General features: G+C 40.6%; 1 protein-coding gene across 1 annotated transcript in view; it reads left to right on the forward strand.

Annotated features, from left to right (window-relative positions):
• Window positions 1–15,833, forward strand: part of GPM6B (glycoprotein M6B) — a 138,803-nt gene that overhangs the window by 78,293 nt on the left and 44,677 nt on the right. The gene's annotated exons all lie outside the window — the stretch shown is intronic.

The raw sequence follows: 15,833 nt of genomic DNA on the forward strand, positions 1-15,833 counted from the left end.
AATGTTGATAGTACATTATTTTATGTTCTGCCTATTGACTCATATTTTAATTAGGGAAATATGCATCTCTAATTACTGTTATTGTGTGCCTAAGGCTGATGGGTTTGGCTGGATCTTTTTGACCATGGAAGTTGTTGTTCTTTAATCAGGTCAATAAAACAATTAGTGCTGGCAGATGGATGTGCCTCCTGTTCAACATCGAGGTCATTTTGAGCCCCTGGGCTTCACAAACTGTAGGTGGAAATTTAAAACCACTTAGTGTTTCTACATATTGAGCCCTACCAATGTAGTATGTTAAATATGTAAATTTATACTTTATAGTATACTTTTCCAAATTTTCCCTTTCTAGTTATGAAGTGCTATTTTCTTACCAATTTCTTAAAAGATATGGTTCTGTGTGGTCCATTTTTATTTCTTTCAAATAGAAACATTATACTCTTACTTTAAAAGCCACAGGACATAAACACTGCAAATAATTGGATAATTACTATTTGAAAAATCAGTGAGTTCTCATTAAATGTGACAACATTTTTCTAAGCCTAGGCTAGGTATTGTGGCCTGGCACCAGAGAAGTAACATATGTTGTTTCTGTTCCATCAAAGGTCAAAGTCTTTTCAGAATGTAAGACTTAAATAAATGCATGGATGCTTTGGGAAAAAAAGGATAGAATGTCATAATGTGGTAAATTGGGCAGCATGGACCTGAGACTTGTTTAGAACAGAATAACTGGGAGGGGTTCCCACAAGCTGTAGCCTTTGAATTATGCCTTGAAAATGAATAGAATTAGAATGAGTGGAAGGGGAAAGGGAAGAGTATGAGGGGAATTTGTCCAAGGGGCAGTAGCAAAAAGGGGCAGTAGCAAGAAGGTGCAGTACTTGTGAGCAACCAAGAGGGGCATGGCAGCTGAGCATGGATGACTTAGTTTGGAGGAAAGTGACCCATGTGGGTCTGAGAGTCAACTTGAGCTAGTAAGCAGGTTTCCACTGTAGACTGTGGGAACAACTCGATGAAGGTGTTTATTTGGGACAGACACACCTTGATCGGGGATTTGAGATGGGAGATTGTGGAGGTTGATAACCAGTTAGACAGTTATTGCTACTATCCAAGCCTGAGGCCAGGAGAGATTGGATAAAGGGCCAAGGAGTGATTTGTTCGAGAGCTTGCTCTCTCTCTCTCTCTCCCCCCCGGCCCATATGCACACGCGCGCACACACACACACACACACTCATCTGGTAAGTAATCAGAGGTGGAGAAGTCATAGCCATTAATATGTATTTTAGAGAGAAAGATGGAGAAATATAGAGGGATCTTAAAGAATTTGAATGACTGTTCCAAACAATACAGTGGTGTGGGAACATATTATGACAATTACACATATGTTGAAATGGATGTCAGGAGAGGTAGAAGTTAAATAACTTTCCAAAGTGACTTAGCTGACAAATGGAGGAGCTGGTAAATCTGTACACTTATAAAATGTAAGTTGTTGGGAGAATGTGATATTTTTGACAGGAAGAAGAGAATTGGGAGGGATGAGGGAGGCATCAGATGGGTGTAAAGAAGATGAATTCCACATAACCCATTTTGAGTTTCAAAGGATGTGAGATATTTAAATGAACACATGTGTATTCATAAATCTGTGTGTACATATGCACATGTGTGCATGCTGTTGTCATGCATGTTTGTGCATGCATATGTTTATGTGCATGGGTGTGTAAACATGCATGCATCTGTGTGTACACATCTATGTATGGAGTGTTCCTGCGTGCATGTATATATGTATGTTTGTGAGCTCATGAAATGTGTATTTATGTATATATTATGGTACATGCAGATATGTGATGTGCACACATGCATATATACATCCACATACTTTCATTTAAATATTTTACATCCTTCTAAATGCAAAATATTCTAAGCTGAATTCAGCTTCCCTGTCCTCATCAGAAGTTTCATCATTCATATATATATATATATATATATATATATACACACACACATATATGTGTGTGTATATATGTGTATATATATGAATTTGTGTAAAATATATATATATATACACATATACATGTATGTGTTATAATGAACCACTGTAGATTTAAAAAGAAATTGTGGCTTAAAACTTAGAATTGAGGGTTCCAACCTAGAGGAACCACTTGAATCTATTAGAAAGGGTGACTTCATGAGAGAGAGACTGGTCACCTCACTGAGCCTCTTAAACATTCACAGATGGGTCACAAGGAGAAAGAGAAGTGGGGCCCAAACAGTGGATGAGAGCCCTGAGGGAAGAAGGGATTCTTTCTCACATGGGCACGTGTTCTAGGTGGTATTTGACTGGAATAGGAGCCCAACAAATGTCATGTGAATATTTGTCAGCAGGTTTCGTTCTTTAATATTTACTGTGCAACTGTTATGCACCAAAACTATCATTTTGAACATCATTTTTTTAAGTTTACCTTTAATCTCTAGAAGACCTAAACTGAGCAGAGAGGCCTAAACCAAGTGAGGGCACAGGATGCTCTAGGAAATCTCGGACATGGTGCCTGCCCTCACAGAGCCTTCGGCGGGGGCAGGAATCATGCTCAGACCACTAGCATACCATTGTGGTGAGTGAAGGAGAGTGCTCTGGCTTCAGAGAGCAGGGCAGCTCCAGGCACTGTGGGGTCCTAGAAGAAGAACACCAGGGCTGAACCTGAGGAGTGGGTGACATGATGTTCAGCCAGGTGTTCCCTACATGTGACAGGACTGTGACACTGCAGTGGCATCATCCAAAATGAGGTATTTCATATAAATGTATTAGCTAGATGAAGTAGATATCTTTCAAAACTTTTAAGTCACATATTTGATGTTCTCTTAAGCTATTATTTTGATAAGGTCTACCTTGGCAATTTTTTCATTCATGGATCAGGCTTTTGGTTTAGTCTCTAACCATCCATCACCAAACCCAAGATCACACAGATTTTTGGTATATTTTTCTCTAGTAGTTTTATAGTTTCACTCTTTACACATAATCCTTCTTGAGTTAATTTTTGTGTGAGGTATGTGTCTAAGTTCATGTTTTGCATGTGAACATACAATTGTTCCAACACCATTTTTTGAAAAGAATATCATTTATCCATCAAACCACCTTTGTCAAAAATCAGCTGAGTCTATTTCTGGGCTCTCTATTTCTGTTCCATTCATCTATATGTTTGTGTTTTGTTACAGCCACACAGCCTTGATTGATGCAGCTTTATAGTGTCTCGAAATTGGGTAATGTGAGTCCTCTGACTTTGTTCTTTTTCAGAATGATTTTAGCTGTTCTAGTTCCTTTCCGTAAGAACTTTAGAGTCAGCTTGTTGATAGCTACAAAAGGCCTGCCAAGATTTTCCCTTGGTTGCATTGGATCCACAGATCAAATGGGAGAGAATTAAACTATCATTTTGAACATCATTTTTTTAAGTTTACCTTTAATCTCTAGAAGACCTAAACTGAGCAGAGAGGCCCAAACCGAGAAACTATCCAAGCCAGTGAGTCAACAGGGAAAAAAGGTGCTATTGCGTGACTTGTAGATGAGAAAGCAAGATGGAGGTCAGACCTGAGGGTTTGGCACTAAAAGAGAACGCAGACAGAGAGAGAGAAAGAGAGTGAGAGAGAGAGGCAGGATCAGTGACTGTAGACTCCATAAAACATACAAAAGAAACTTTGGTCCCTGTTAGAGGGACCTGTGCTTAGCGGAGGGCGACATGTCTAGGCAGCTAATAAAGTCAGGAGACCAACTCCGCGGGAGTGTGGTTGGGAGGCAAAGCAGATGGCCCTGACATCATTTCCAGCTGCCTTCCTCCCTCTGTGGGCTGCCTTCCAGAGCCCAGTGTAGCTGAGCAGGCCCCTGGCTCCACCAGGGCCCTCAGGAGAGCTCCGACACTCTGAATCTCCCGGGTCTGTCTTTCCTGGGGGCTTTGAACGCCAATGTGCCTGGGGTACGATCAAGGCACTGGAGCTTTCGTAAAGAGGGGTGTCATATGAAGCACCCAAGGTGGTCCTGAGTTATTGTTGGAGGGCAGAACCCTCTGAAAGAATTCCTCCTGAGCCACAGAAATCTGAATTTCTCCCCCTTAAATTGAGATTCAGTCTTTTGGAGAATTAATATTTAGTGGCATAGAACACAAATGATTTCTTTGGCTGACCTCTTACAGATTTACTAGCTTAATGGTTTCACGACGTTTCAAACGTTTTAGTCTTGTTTGCCAGACCACTTTGCAGTGTTAGGACTCTCCTTTAGCAAAGACAATGGTGACAGGGATAGCCTCTGAGGAAAGGTCCGAAGTGATGGCTTGCACCTCATAGTCAGTCTTGGTAATTTAAGCATCCATGTTGCCTTTCAACTTTTTTTTCTCATTAGTATTACTGGATATTGGAAGTGTATAAATAAATATGGCAAGGGAGTCCCCTTGAGTACTTCCCTCAATAAGTAGTTACAATAACTGAATTTCTTCATTTTGTCCATTTCTCCAGGAGAAAGGGAGCTGTCCCACTCCATCGCTGCACTGGACAAAGAGTTTAGGGTTTGTAATTATTTTTTTAATCAAAGAGTTTCATTGCACTTTAATGACAAGGGGGAGGATGTTTATTACACAGTAGCCCAATAAATATTTTCTAATAAGTGTTCAGGCCATTTGAGAGGAGGCTTGCTTTAAGAAAATTGAAAAACACAAGCCGCTTTGAGGGAGGCAAATCATTACATTCAGACACAGTTGCTAAGAGCAAGCTAGCTATCCCCTCCTCCTCTCTCTCCCCTGCTTTTAAAAAGCTGAAGCTCAAAAGCCTCCATTGTGTGAAGGGGAGAAATATGCTAATTTGAGGCACATTTCCCCTCTGAGTCTTTTTTTCGGCCTGTCATAGCTGAGATATGAATGATGATAAAGAGAGAAGGCGGCTTTCTGCGGGCTCAGGGCTCCCCTATTGTGCAGGGAGAAAGGGGATGAATAGGGTGACAACTCCCAGTCACCCGTGAAGCCCCTGGGGTCTGTGGACTGCCCAGAGCTGAGTGGGTTCTCATGGGTTTGCTCTGCCCTCCCCCCAGGCACCTCCTCTTGTCATCTGTGCTAGACAGACATGTTCTATGGGGAACTCGGGCCGCCCCCTTCCCAGGAAGGCTGTCTGCTTAAAATTATTAAATGTATCAGGGTGGGAAATTATGCAGGGTCCCAGGGTGGAGGTGGGGACCTTCCTCCTAGACAAGGGGTAGCCAAGAAAAAAGAAATCAGTGTTTAGAAATGGCAGCAAACACTTGATTATGCCAAGGCCATGACTGAATGGTTTTGTAGACACTTGTGCTTTCAAAGCCCCGTTTTATCACAATTTAATACAATTTGGGTTGTGTTTATTTTTCTCAAATCTTCAGCTTATTCAATTGGCTTGAATAACTAGATGTGTAGTTAAATTTTTATGTGCTAAGCTTGAATTTTTATGTGGCAAACTTAGCCAGGATTTCTGTACAATGAGATGACAATATTGGATGTGGAATCCTACATTCAACCATAGGAAAAACATGTTCTCCTTCCTGCTCTGACTGGCTGATTTTTATGCAGGGAAGTGCATTGATTTAATTCCTTATGGGCACATTTTAGCTCAGTTAGTTTTTTAAATGTGTGAATTTTATAACTGGAGAATAATGCATACATTACCAAACAGCCATTAAGACCTGCAAAAGTACTTCCAAATTGAAATTTCACATGACTCATTGGAGGCAATTTGTATATTTGTCATGTGTAGTTGTAGTGTATTCTGTATAGTTCATGAAATTGAATTTTATACCATCACATGAAGCTGTAAAATGAATGTTAATTGAATTCTAGGTTTGTGTTGAGTACCTATGAATAATGATGGTGCCATAGTCCCTCGATGTCCTTGGACATTCGGTTCCAGGACCCTCTTCATGGATGCCAAAATCTGAGGATAGTCAAGTCTCTTACATGAAATAGCACAGCTTTTGCATAGAATTCACACAGTTTGCCTTTCTGTATCCCTAGATTCCACATTTTGGGATTCAACCAACCATGGATCGAAAATATTCACGGGAAAAAATTCCAGAAAGTTGGTCCCTAAACAATACAGTATAACAATTCTTTATGTAGCATTTACCTTGTATTACATATTATCAGTCACCTAGAGATGATTTAAGGTAACATGAGGGTGTGAGTCATAGGTTATATACAAATACTATGCCATTTCATATGAGGGCAAATGCTATGCCATGTCACGAGTCTCTGGTGATCTGGGTTGGGGGCAGGGTCCTGGAACAGTGCCCTGTGGGCAGGCTGTATTTGAGTAGAGGGCACCAGAAGGTATGTCTACACATCACTTCATTCCCATGGATTCAGTATGGTGCTTGCCATGTGGCAAATTCAAGCTTTGCTTTTGGGAACTTTCTGAGATTTTTTTCTCCAAATTTATTGGATCTGAGGTTGGTTGAATCTGCGGATACAAGACCCAGGGATGCAAAACCCACAGACCCAGGGGGTGGACTGTAGTATGCTTTAAGTGTGAAAGAAAAATGCAGGATATCTGTATTGCAATGGTTTCTAATGTGCTTTTTTTTTTTAGAAAAATTGAACATTTCATCTTTATTTCTCATTTGGATAAATTTAGAAAAGTTAAAATGATAAATCTTGTGCTGTAGAAATGAAAGCTATTTATACCCACAGAAGTTCATGGGATAGAAACCAGGGTTAGAGCTGGTTCATTCACCTTGACAAACAAGTAGCTCACATACCTGGATGCATGCAGGTACTGACTGAGACTGCGTGCATTTGTTTCTACTTTAAATTAAGTTCTGAATTCTGTTGGCTAACATGGTAAGCACACTTTAGCATTAAAAATCACAGGTTGTAAACAGCTACCATTAATCTATTTTTCTCATTGAAATCATAGAAGGTCAAGGATCAGGTCATAGTGAAGAAGCAATCAGCCACCTATTTTAGTGACTTGAAGTGCCAACTGCTACTGATTGTAAGCCCAAGACTTGTCTCATGCAAACTTGCAGAGATCACAATGCAATGGCTTGTCACATTTTGTTTGTTCATTTGTTTAACTTCAACTGGTGGCATAAGCCCAGCACTTAAAAGCTGCCATGACAGTGCCCCCCACACAAGTGGACAGGTAAAGATTTGCTGAATCAGTAGTAAATGCTGGCCCTCTGCTCCTAAAAGCACCTTAGCTCCTTGAATGAGAAGCCATCTCCACTCTCTTTTTTTTATTTTATTTTTTAAATAGTTATTTATTTTTTAGAGAGAGGGGAAGGTAGGAAGAAAGAGAGAGAGAGAAAGATCAATATGAGAGAGAAACATTGATCAGCTGCCCTTTGTCCCAATGGGGGACCAAACCCACAACGCAGGCATGTGCCCTGACCAGGAATCGAACCGGCAACCTTTCATTTTGCAGGACAATGCCCAAGCAACTGAGCCACACCAGTCAGGGATCCAGTGTCTTTTTAGATCCATAGTGCCTGGCACCATCCCTGCCACATGGCTGGCACTTGATAAACATGTGTCAAGTAAACAACTAAGTTATTAAAATTTAAAATATGTATAACTTGTCTTAGCTGTTGCTAGCAGTAAATTACAGGTACTTAAGAAGGAAAGAATCAGCCTTTGTCACCTTGGGTGTATTTCTGACTGTGAGCCTTACTATGTTTTTAATCCAGAAATGATGAGATCCAGATTTCTGATCAGTGAGGAAGAGCAGGGCAAAGACACGGGAATGGAAGCATTCTGCTGAATGTTCAACAGTTAACATTTTAGGCAGAGGTTTTAGAGAATGGTTAGGGCAGCCTATCTGGGATGCGTTACAGCAAATGTACTAATTGCTTTTTATTTACCATGATAAAAGTTATCATGGGAGGGCTAAACTGTGTAGTCATTTGTCCTTCCCCCCAGTGAATATGCTCAAACAAGTATGGGGTTAATAGGCTTGAAATTCATATCTCATTTCTTTTGAATCTTCCACCAAGTTTGGCAGTAATTAGTGAAAATAATAAAATTACTCTCTCAAAAGGAGTAAATATGCTGGATGATTAACATACTGACTGATCAATATGGTGTGAACATGACAAATCACCTCCCACTTTCACCCATGAAACTAACAAAGCAGCAGAAAAGGTTACACAGCAAATGGCTCAAAACAAGATTTCCGACATTTTAAAAGAGCTCATTATCAGGATGGCCAAGTAGAAATAAACATGTCTGAATTTTCTAAATACATTTGAGTTTCATTTTCTATCACAATGCTGTGTTCAATGTATCCTTCATATGTCAACCCATAGGCTCGTCAGGCACTTTTTTAAAAAATGCTACAAATTCCTATTTAGCTCCGGGAGTTGAAGAATTAGCCCAAATCAAGAATTTCCTGATTTTTCTCTGTGATTGCATTTCCTCTTTGGCAACATAACAACAGCTTGGATTCTTTTAATGCTTTATCATTCTAAGTGCTTAGAGCATTTCATATTCCCCCAAAGCATCCACTCTGCTGTGGAACGTATCACACTCATGCGGTACAATTGGTGGGAAATTCCAATCTGTTCCTAACAATGAAGCAGGGAGATGTGCACTGATTTCCTTTCTCCTTTTGTAAAAAAAAAAAATGTGCACATCTATTCTTACCACATCCCACCATCACTCCCTCGCAGTTTGATCCACTTTCTTCAGTGGGCAAGGATGTGTGGGGACTCGACTTGGGAGCTTATTGCTGGTTATCCTAGGTTGCCCCCCGAGAGTGGGTGGAGTGGGTGACCATTATCCATTCCTTATGTTCTGGCTGGGGCTGGTTGACAAGCTCCATCCTGTAGCTTTATTGCCTTTGTGAAAAAGCCTTTCCAACCCCACTCTGGGCTGCCCTATTAATCATAACAGCTACTTTTCATTGAGGGTTCCTAGCTCCTGTGTGCAGCACATGGCATGCATTAGCTCACTTAATCCAATGGCGTGGCTTATCAGTGGCTTTTCATTCAAAAGATAAATTGCTGTTAACAAGCATCGATTTCCAAAGATTTATGTTGTCTTCTCTATTATGCTTTCTTGGCCCAATACAATTGAACTTTTAAAAGGTAGTTTGTAAAATACATGAATGTGTTTTTGCAAAGATATATTGTATATTTTAGGAAGAATACCTGTGTCCAGTGTGTGCACTGCAGATTTGGCATTTGGGCCACATCTGAACAGAATATTTACTTTGGTAACTATGCACCAGGCCAAAAAAAAAGAGAGAGAGAGAGAGAGAGAGAGAGAGAGAGAGAGAGAGAGAGAGAGAGAGAGAGCATATTTGTCTGGGAGTCAAGAGATTTGCATCTTTAGTCCTGTCTTTCCTGATTACGAGCTGGAAAGTGAGAGAAGAGCTAGACAGTCTTAACGTTTTCCTCTTGCTTTTAGGATTCTGTGTGCATTTAATGTTTATTTTAGGCAGGGCCAGAAAATCAGGGAAGAACTGAACAAAATTCTTCCCCTTGTAGTTTCTATGAAGAAATTCTGGATGACTCGACTCCAGTGACATCACCTTCAATGCGTAGGTGGGAAAATGAACATAAGTGGCCTGCCTTCTCAGGGCCCTGGGTGACATTGCTGTCTCCATGGCACAGAGCAAGCACAAAGCCCAGTGGCACAGCACTAGAAACCTTCCTCCCTGCATTGATGTCCACCATTTAGTAAAGCACTTGGAAAGCACATGAGGCCATTCTGATTCCACTTGAGCGTGGAAGTGACCTGTTTGCTGATTGAAAGCCCAGAATGAACACAGTGTTTTACAATATACTAGCGTGTTGCCAATGTTACATGATCTTAGTCCCAAAATTATGGGAAGGGTTTTATTAAGTGGCTCTCAAGGTCAAGGTAGAAGATGCCATTCACCTGGTGTAGTGATCCTATCCTAAAAGTGGACCAAGCCAAAGGAGGGTAGGATTGAGGCTGGGAGGTGGGGATGGCTGGGGTGAGGGGGGCAGTGGTGGTGGGGAAAATGGAGACAACTGTACTTACACAACAACTAAAAAAGAGAAAAAAATACAGGGTCTAGCACAAAGAGTATCCCTTTTATTATGAAATCTTTTATTACAAAATCATAAGCACATAATTCTGTAACATAACAATATCACATTCAAGCACACCGTATGACATTTTACATGAAATGTTCAAATTAAAACTATCAATTATGACACCCATATTATTCCCCTACCAACTGCATTCAAACAGGTGTTACTTCTGCCAGACCCTGTATATATATTCAGTTTAGCAATACAGCATGCCACTGATGTAAAAATTATGATCATTATACAATTTAGGAGAAACTGAAACTCCCTGGCCCGTCTAAGGTTATAGTCCTGTGAGTGGGTACTTGTTTGCTGGGCAGATCTCAGCACCTGTTGCAGACTTTTCAGAAGTGCTGGGTGTAAAACAGCTAGGAAGGAAGCAAAGATAACAGGCTCTGGGAAACAGGTAACTCTGACTGGTGCTCCAATGATGACAAACATTCTGATTGGTTGGATGAACAATGTTGAAGATGCAGAAGAAGGGTTTGAATAAAATTGATTCATAAAATGTTCATGCGAGAAAGTATTTTTTTCTAATTTACTGTTATTTAAGTATGATGAGTCCGAAGTTAGTTTCGTGTTACTTCTTCCTCGAGAATGTAGGCTGGCTTACAGAAATCAGTTTCCTGTTAGGAATATTCATTAGTGATCAGCTGAAAAATCTGTTCTAGAGCCCTGACTGGTGTGGCTCAGTAGGTTGGGCATCATTCTACAAACCGAAAGGTCACCAGTTCAATTCCTGGTCAGGGCACATACCTGCCTGGGTTGTGGGCCAGGTCCCCGGTTGGGGGTGTATGAGAGGCAACCAGTTGATATCTCTCTTCCTTTCTTTCTTCCTCCCTCCCCCTCTCTATAAAAAATAAATAAATAAAATCTTTTTGAAAAAGAAAGAAAAATCTCTTCTAGAGTTTTTGCTGTGATGATAGAGAATTTTGTTCTCTCTGCATGAGAAATTTAGGACAGCTTTTGTCTCAGTTCCCAGCACCTCTCCGCCTTCACGGTGATTATCTGTAGCAGGTAGGCAGTCACACCTAAAAGTCCTCTCAAGATCCTGCTGTCTATTGTTTGGGCCTGGAGACAAACTTACATTCCAGCAAAATTGTCCACTTTCCCATTTAGTCATGATGAACACAACTCAAGTCACAGATACGACATGTCCATTGCTGAGATCAAAGACAATACATTGTTCCTCAGATTACCTTTTCCTCCGAGATGCTCTGAGTGTGTAGATTCCCCAATATGAAGACACCATGTGTGATTTAGGGATGTAAAATATCATTGATACATTCCAGTGAGATTGCCAAGATTTAGTCTTCATTGGTTTGCCTTTTCTACAAACTAAAATATTTTGGGTCTGACCTGGCTGAGATTGTTGTTTCAAGTTGTCCTAATGGTTCCAATTTTCAAAGCCCCCTGACTATTTTAGTGGAGTAAAGAACCAAAATAACTTTCATCTACTTCTCCTAAATTTCATCCCACCAAATAAACAGAAGAGGTCATTTAATAAAATATTCCATTGGAATAAATGTGAGTCTATTTTAAAGTATGTGGGGGTTTTGTCCTTTTTAATGTAAATTCTCATCAGAAGCAGATTATATGAAATAGCTCATATTTAATTTCATATTTTATACCAACCCTGGCCTGCCCAGGAGCTGACCCAGCAAGACACTGGTTTTCTGTAGACTTTCATCCAAGGGCTTTTGAATTATGTATCTACATGTCCTGGGGGGGTGGGGTTCTGAACTAGCAAGAGCAGGTGTTCTAATGTCAGAAAGTAAATTTCAAATACTCTGTCAAGTTATGTGTTAGTGAATCTCAAATATTCTATCAAGCTAAATGTTGGATAATTATATTCTTCTGTAAATTGATGTTTCCAGACTGTAGTGCATTTATCAGGATCACTTGGTGTGAGACAGCTTGTTTGGGATATTCAATGTTCTTCATCTGAGTAGGTGGTTTCAGGAAAGTCACATCTAGAGTAGAGGAAGAAGAAAGTGACAGCCCAATCACCTCAGTGTGTCCTGGCAATTCGAGGGCTGACACATATCACAGTCCTTCTATCCTAGCATATCAATAGCCTATTTTTTTTCATTGTAAAAGGTACATAAGTATATTGTCTCAGTTGTACTGAAAATTACACTCCCCAATCCATGAAGAGATTTTAACCAGTCTTAAAACTCTCTTTCTACCAGATTTATGTTTGAAAAAGACATGACTGAGACCCCAGTAAGCTGCCTTTGCTACAGCTAACAGGTTTGGAAAACCTGCCCCTGCTCATGTTGGCCGAGGCACGCTTGGTGGATGAGTTCATTAGTAGCCCTTGCAGGGGGAGCGCACTGATGGTGCACCACTCTTAATGGGGGACCTCAGCTCCCCCCAGGGATGTGATAATTAATCAGGAAGCACTTTGTCAGTAGATCAGCTGTCTGGCTCCTGATGTATGCCTTGTGTACACAGGAAGTAGAAACTATCCTTTTTAAATCAAATCCACTTCAAAACCCATCATTTGGTCCTTGTTTCTGTTTTGGTTTTAAGTGTGGTTCCATCCTGTTGGGGTCCACTTCTCCCCAATATGATAAGACATACAGTGAGGAGGGTATTGTTTATCTCCTTTACTCAACCTCCAGTTTCTAATGCCCTGGGGTTTGCTGGCTCTCTGATACCCTGAAAACTCAGGTCCCCAAGCAATCTAGACTTAGGGCAAGCTGCCTCCCTTACTGAATAAGACCAAGACCACCATGTCTTCTGTTATGTTGCCCATAAAATGGGGCTGATAATACCTTTCTCTTAGGGCTATAACATAGACGAAATGAAGTAACAAATGAACACCTTTCCATGCCAGACAGGTTGTCCTCTTAACCTCCATATCACTACCACCTTTTATAAGATGAACTTCCTTAAACCTTGGATCAACTCCTTTTCCTCCCATCTCCTCTTTCCACAATTTCACTTCAGAAGAAGTCTTCCATCCTCCTACTCACAGCTGGCCCTTCACTCCTTCTGTGATCTCAATGTGTCATTTATCCACCTTCACTTGTATCTTCTTCAATTTCTTTTTCAACTGCCGCCTTCTTTTTAGCATAAAATATTTTGGGACTCCCTTACTATCTTTCCCTCTTCCTCAATCCGCCTGCATCTTTCTCTCACCTTCTCTTCACTGTAAAAGTTCTTTAGAAAGTTGGCTTCTTCTCCTTCTCCTTCTTCACTTCCCAGTCCTTCAGTAGCTCACCTCTGAATTGGGTTCTAATGGGAACTGTTCTAATCTTTCTATTGATGCTGGTAAGAAAATTGGAATTTTCCATTCCAGTGACCTTTGCCAAATCCTTGCCTTTTGGCTGCTTTGACTGTGGACCACCTTCTCCCTTTCAAAATTCCCTCCTCCCCGTAACAAGGCCCTATCCTGGATCTCCTCCAATGTCCTCTGCATTGTTTGAGGGTAGTTTTTTCATTAGAAACCCCCAAATTGGGTGGCACCCACAAGGCTTTCTCCTTTGTATCATCTCCCTTAGCATCTCACCCACTCCCATGATGATACTTGGCTCCTCTCTGCTGGTAACACTCAAGTCTTCATTTCCAAACTGCCCAGACTGAGCAGCTGCACAGACATGGTCCACGTGGCTCCCAACTTGATAGTCTTTCTCACTAACTCTCCTTACCCATTATTGGTTACACTGTGTCCCCCAGAAAAATATGTTAAAGCCCTAACATCTGGTACCTGTAAATGTATCTTTATTGGGAAATAAGGTATCCAGTTCATAGAGACCAGGGATGCTGTTAAACATCCTTCAGTACACCAGACAGCCCCCATGCCTAAGAATTATCCAGCCCCAGATGTCACTAGTTCTGAGGTTGTGCATCACTGGTTTAAGAGATGGGAGAGAAGCAGCAATGCTGACCTTGACTTTGAGATAGACAGGTACGATCCACAGCAGTGAGGAAAATGCACACTCTGTGTCATGCCACAGCACCACCTGGGCTATATGCCCATTCATTAGTCTGGTATGTTGAAACTTTTCATGCCATACCTGTTTCCCTCTGGGTGTCCAAACTTTTGGCATCTCTGGACCACACTGGAAGAAGAAGAAGAGTTGTCTTAGACCACACATTAAATACACAAACACTAACAAAAACTGATGAGACAAAAAAGTTTTTAAGGAAATTTATGATTTTGTGTTGGGCCACATTCATAGCCATCCTGGGCCGCAGGTGGCCCGTGGGTCATGGGTTGGACACCCCTGATTGTAAAGCCTCGGCCTGCTTCTGCCAAATGTATTCTCATGCTCTCTTTTTGATGAAGAGGTTTAGTGCCATTTTTGCTGGAAGAGAAAGGCTAATCACCTCCTTGAGTTGCTTTTGCCAAACTCAAAAATCACTATTTTGGTGGCTCCCACAGTTCCTAATGGGGACACCGTGTGTTGTTAAATGAACAGCTAATTAGATTAGGAAGAGACTGGCTAACAGAGGCTTTCTATGTGCTCATTGTTAGGAGATATTACCCAGGATCATGACAGTGGCCTGCTTGGGAACCACCTCTACATTCAAAGAGAAACACTAATGATGATGGCTTACACTTACAGAGCTTTGCAATTAATAAGAATTTTTGTATACATCGTCCAATTTGGTTTGTCATCTTAGCTCTTAACTTCATGTGGTGTTATTTCCTTTAAAGGAAAGTATAACAAATATAAAAAAGGTATTGAGAAAAAACATCAGGAAAGAGAATAAGAGTACAGCATCAAAAGACATTAAAACCCCACATTGACTGTAAAATTGGAAATTTCAGCTCTGGCTGAGTGATCAGTTGTTTAGAGCATTATCCTGACACACCAAGGTTGTGGGTTCAATCCCCAGTCAGGGCACATACAAGAATCAACCAATGAATGCATATATAAGTGGAACAACAAATCTCTCTTTCTCCCTCCCTCCTTCCATCCCTTCCTCTCTCTCAAGTCAATAAATTATAAAATAAATTTTATTCTGATAATAGGAGATAAAGCTTAGCCAAATTGATAATGTTTTGGGAAGATCTAATTATGGAAAAGATCCAATCACATTCTAAATTTCTGGCTCTATGCTATATTTCTAGTTTCTTAATTTAAAAATTTTGAATATAGGACAAGTCTTCATATTTTGAACAGTATTATTACTTTATTTAAAGAGTTCACTTTATGCTTTAAGTGTAAGATTTCAGAATTCTTGGAGTATTTGAAATCCTACTGTCTTCAAAGGCTCAGATACTTACTACTAGAGCACATCTTTAATTTTGAGTAATGTGAAAATAATAATCACTTAATGATTTCTTTTAAGACACAATTTATTTAAAATTCATCCATTTGAACAGGTAATGGATTTTCAAGCTAGAATAGGAAGCAAGGTTGTCTTTGGTTTGGGGGTTGTTGCTCTGGACATTGATTTCTTTTGATGGGCAAAGAGGAAGGGTTATGCTGGGTATGTGAATTATGTGGGGCCATGTGAATGCCTCCCATGCCTCAGAAGCATTGTGGGAGGGGTATGTCTCAGAAAACCCACTGTCTCTGAGTCACCTGTCATTGTTGGCATTGGTCTCCATTGATGTCTTCCACAAATGCAGTCTTAGCTCCTTACTCAGTAGAGTGATGAAGAAACTTAAGGAATCTGGAGGACATGCTCACTCATTGAAAAGGAGGGAATACGCACCACCAGGAGGAAAGAAACAATACAGAAAGAAAGCCAAGAGTGGTAAATGGGGTGAATGGAAAGATGAATGAGGCTCTGTCTCCTGGAACTGCAAGGCCGCTAGGAG

This window comes from Phyllostomus hastatus, unplaced genomic scaffold (assembly GCF_019186645.2).
Source record: "Phyllostomus hastatus isolate PE091 unplaced genomic scaffold, TTU_PhHast_1.1 phas_scaffold_12, whole genome shotgun sequence".
NCBI lineage: Eukaryota > Metazoa > Chordata > Mammalia > Chiroptera > Phyllostomidae > Phyllostomus > Phyllostomus hastatus.